The 5,000-nt window shown below is 47.9% G+C and overlaps 1 protein-coding gene across 1 annotated transcript in view; it reads left to right on the plus strand.

Annotated features, from left to right (window-relative positions):
- celsr3 (cadherin, EGF LAG seven-pass G-type receptor 3) overlaps nucleotides 1–5,000 on the plus strand; it is a 66,611-nt gene that overhangs the window by 26,309 nt on the left and 35,302 nt on the right. The gene's annotated exons all lie outside the window — the stretch shown is intronic.

The raw sequence follows: 5,000 nt of genomic DNA on the forward strand, positions 1-5,000 counted from the left end.
TTCCCGGAGGATAATTGACAGGAGTGGAGCCCTTAGTGGAGGAAGACGAGGCACAGCTGTGTGAGGAGGACCCCAGTCTGTCAGGAGTTACCGGTGGTCTAAACCCTACACTGCTCCCTACACGTAACACACACTCACACAGGCAGGTGGGCTGAGGAAGGGGACTTCCTGTAGTGCCCAGGGTTGCGTCGCATCATCATTTATCAGCCTCGCTTCAGAAGGCTCTCCAACCCGCCTCAAAGGGATCAGTTGGGGCGCAGAAGATGTTGCTTTTTGCAGTGATGACTTTATTATCAGGGACAGGAGTGATGAGGTTGTCGCTCTCGTTTAGGGGGGGGGGGGTGGGTGTTGTTTGTGTAGACAGCACTGCCCGCATGGGACAGGCAGGTGTGTGTTGTTGTGAAGCCTTACAAATTGAACAGGGTTGGTGGCTGCTTCATCTTTAAAAGGCCTGTCTCTTGTTTAATCTCTCGTGTCATCTCCCTCTCTGTCTCCTGTCTCTACCTCGCTCTCCATCTCACAAGCAGGAGTATTCTTGTTTGCGTTTTCAAAGCGGGTACATAAAGTACATCATTCATTCAAAGTTTTGGATGAAGCAATGTGCCCTGCACAAGAGGAGTACGACGTGCCTCTGGGGGTTCACCCTGGATGTCGTGTTTAGAAGTTACATGGCGATGAAACAGTGTGTGTTCGGTGAATCGACTTCTCTTCTCTCATAAGCACAGAGACAGCGGGGTTTCGTCAGATAGGGTAAAACAGACTCCAACTCAGTGGCAGTAGGTTTACAACGTGGTATAGAACAAAAAGTTGTTGTTTTTTAACCTTTGAAGCGACCACTGATGTTGATGTGGAACATTACACAAGCTTTGTTTTTCTCTGTCGCAAGGTAGTGGTATCTCTCTCTCTCTCTCTCTCTCTCTCTCTCTCTCTCTCTCTCTCTCTCTCTCTCTCTCTCTCTCTCTCTCTCTCTCTCTCTCTCTCTCTCTCTCTCTCTCTCTCTCTCTCTCTCTCTCTCTCTCTCTCTCTCTCTCTCTTCTCCTGCTCTTTCTCTCTGTCTCTGTCTCTGTCTCTCTCTCTCGCTCTCTCTCTCTCTCTCTCTCTCTCTCTCTCTCTCTCTCTGTCTCTGTCTCTGTCTCTCTCTCGCTCTCGCCTCTCTCGCCTCTCTCTCTTCTCCTGCTCTCTCTCTCTCTCTCTCTCTCTCTCTCTCTCTCTCTCTCTCTCTCTCTCTCTCTCTCTCTCTCTGTGTATCTCTCTTTCTCTGCATCATTCAAAGCATCTGAATGCAGTCAAGGCCGTCCTCTTTCCCTTAGCCTCCCATTCCGTTGCCATGGCGAGCGTGTAAGGATGTATAGGCAGATGGAAGCCTGCTGCACGGTGGTGGGCGTGCACGGCTCAAACAAAGAGAGAGAGAGAGAGTGCCAGGGTGGGTTCGAGTGTGTAAGTGTGTGTGTGTGTGTGTGTGTACGTGTGCAAATACGTGTGTTTATTGGATTGTGCCGCTGTACGTTTTCGTGGGATATGTGTGTGATTTTTTTTGTTAGTGTGTTTGAATTTGTGTGTGTGCACCAGTTTGTGTCTGTTTGTGTTGCTGTTGGTGTGTGTGAGTGTTCTGTGTGTGTGTGTGTGTATGTGTGTCAATGTGCATTTTTTTTGGTTTATGTCGCTTTGTTTGTGTTAAAGAGAGAGATGGAGAGAGAGAAAACAAACGTTAGACAGCAATGTTTTTGGTCGAGGAGGAGATGGGGGAGGAAGAGATGGAGAATAGAGAGACAGATGGAGATATGGTAGAAGGAGAGCATGTAGACACACACACACACACACACACACACACACACACACACACACACACACACACACACACACACACACACACACACACACACACACACACACACACACACAGGATTGACTCATTGCCATCTATTCACAGCATACTATAGAAAACATTCCTCATTATCAGAATGATCAGAAAAACATCATTCTTGCAAGGAGCGAAAATGTAACAAAAGCATTCAAGGATAGCCCCATACTCTAATACTAGGGAGTTATTCAGGATGTGTGTCTGTGTTGGTGCGTGTGTGCTTTTGTGCGTATGTGAGTGTGTGTGCATTCCTGCCTGCTTCTGTGTGTCTTTGTGTGCAAGAGCAAAGATCTCTCGTTTTAAAACGCTTAACCGCTAAGATATGCGATGTAGAATTGCTCCAAAATGCTTCAGTACATCCGGTTCAGATCAGCCCTAACACTCCCAGACCACATGTTCGGAGCCTGGCTCGGCCCCCTCCAGACTGGGAAGCCTCGCCTCACCCAGTCTCTCCAGAATTCACTGCTCAAGAAGAAGAACTCCTTCTTCTTATGTATTTCTGTCTTCTCTTTTCATCTCTCCTCTCCTCTCCTCTCCTCTCCTCTCCTCTTCTCTTCTCTTCTCTTCTCTTCTCTTCTCTTCTCTTCTCTTCTCTTCTCTTCTCTTCTCTTCTCTTCTCTTCTCTTCTCTTCTCTCCTCTTCTCTTCTGCCAGCCTGGGGTTCATTAAGCGTCGCTTAGTGTTTGACAGTTCAAAACTCTCTGGGGCCGTGGCTGGGCGCTGGAGGATTTGGTTGGAAGGAGTTCAGAGGAACGGAGAGAGAGACAGAAAGGTTGAAGTAGAGGACAACGAGACGCTGGATCACAGGAGAGTCTGAGATGGATTCAGAAAATCAGCATGGCTGAAGGAGTGGATAGTGGAGTGGTTCGTCTGAATCCCAGCAAAAAAAAAGGTTGTGGGTTGAAATCACGATGTCTCATTCTTTAACGAGATGCCTGGCCCTTAGCGCTGCTCCTTAATGACCTGGATCCACAACCCACACTGTACATTTCTTTGGATACACACAAATGCTAAATGACCGTTTAGCAGTCGTGAACCTGATTGGTTATCGTTCTGTTCTGTCGTTTTATTGCTCTGGATGTTCTGGATTACATTTTATTGGTTTACAAGCGGAGATATTGCGTGGAGAGACCCCGACAAACCCTTCTCTTTCATGTGGGAGGCAATTCCTCTGGGTGTCTGTACGGAAATAAGGCTAAGTGTAGCAATTATGTCTTTCTGTGAAGCCGGTTTGGTTCTTTGTGCTCAAAAGAAATCCACAAGTGTGTGCGTGGCACAAATAAGAGTCTATTTATTATGTGTGTTTGTGCGTGTGCGTGTGTGTGTGTGTGTCTTGTGCTGTGGCCTGCATTACCATATAAGAGGCAGGAGTATTTAAGTGGAGTCTCTGGGGAATGTGTTAGGGTTATATATAACGTTTATCATATTTATTAAATGCAATTGTCATTTAGTATTCAGTTTGCATTCTCGCACTTGTCATTGTTTGGTTTTGAGGTGAATAAGTACAACTGCCTCTACACAACGATGTTAACATTCATATTTTTATGTTTATCGCACAATTTTCCTGCTGTCGGACTCGCTTTAAGGCAACCTTAATCATTTACTTATTAAAGGTGACATATTGTACCTTTGGTGTGAGGGTGATTAGCCGTTATAAGCCGTTTTGGAAAAAGTCAAAAGTGGCCGTGTCCACCTAGATGCGCGCTGGATAGATCGGTCTTAACAGCCTACCCAGTGGAACGTAGCAAACGTTGCAGATTTATCCATCTACGTGGACACACCCACTTGTGATGTCAGAAGAGGCCGCTTTTCTAAATGGCTTGTAACGGATAATCACAATCACACCTGGTGGTATTATATGTCACCTTTAATAGAAACCTATGCGTCCCCCATTTTGAAATGGCTGTTTTTGAAAAACGATGGACGTTTCCCGATTTTTCTCGTAGCCTTGCGGCTTGTTTCTATCACAGTGACAGCTGTGGGTTTGAATGAACCCACAGGTGTGTGTGTGTGTGTGTGTGTGTGTGTGTGTGTGTGTGTGTGTGTGTGTGTGTGTGTGTGTGTGTGTGTGTGTGTGTGTGTGTGTGTGTGTGTGTGTGTGTGTGCGCGCTTGTGTCTGTACAGACCGATTAGGATCCTTTAGGAAAAGCCCCCACGGCTGGCAGGTTGAATTTGGTCCGTGGCCATCAGATTGTGTGTGTGCGTGCGTGTGCGCACCCCGCTGTGTGACACATCGGTCACGTCGCCACCCCGGTAGCGAGGCACACACGGCGCCGTGTGATAAGCCGGGTTTGACGTCTGAGCGTTGGCAGCTTATTATTTCTGATGCGTGGTAACGTAGTGCGAGGCGCTCGTAGCCGCGTGGGCCACCAGGTGGGCTTCTTGATCGACGCTCCGGACGATCTGCCAAGGAAACGGTTTGGAGTCCTCATCCCGCCTTCGCCCCCGGTTTCCTGTCCACAGAGCTACTCTCATTTTAAGCTCACTTAACCTAATGCTTGAATGCTGCCCCATAATCAGGGACCCAGCCGTCTGACGATGTTACAGCAGAACTTCTGGGGGGAGACGGCACAGAGCCTGGGCCGGAAACCAACAACTGCAAGGGGTTCATTTGGTTGATGCTTTCAGAAGGACATTTTGAATGCCTGTATTCCTGCAGTGGCTATACTGCACAATGTTCATGAATGTTGCCCTTACCGAACCACGCCTCCAACATGTGTTTGGTCCAAACAAATATGATGCAAAAGAAAGTTAAAAGCCTGACTGAGCAGTGTTAGCAGGGTCCTATAGTAGGACTGAGCTGTGTTTGTGGGGTCCTTTGGTAGGGCTGACTGAGCTGTGTTTGTGGGGTCTTACAGTAGGACTGACTGAGCTGTGTTTGTGGGGTCTTACAGTAGGACTGACTGAGCTGTGTTTGCGGGGTCCTACAGTAGGACTGACTGAGCTGTGTTTGCGGGGTCCTACAGTAGGACTGACTAAACTGTGTTTGCCGGGTACTACAGAAGGACTGACTGAGCTGTGTTTGTGGGGTCCTACAGTAGGACTTACTGAGCTGTGTTTGTGGGGTCCTACAGTAGGACTTACTGAGCTGTGTTTATGGGGTCCTAGGGTAGGACTGACTGAGCTAGGTTTGCGGGGTC

Source organism: Gadus chalcogrammus, chromosome 1 (assembly GCF_026213295.1).
Source record: "Gadus chalcogrammus isolate NIFS_2021 chromosome 1, NIFS_Gcha_1.0, whole genome shotgun sequence".
Lineage (NCBI taxonomy): Eukaryota > Metazoa > Chordata > Actinopteri > Gadiformes > Gadidae > Gadus > Gadus chalcogrammus.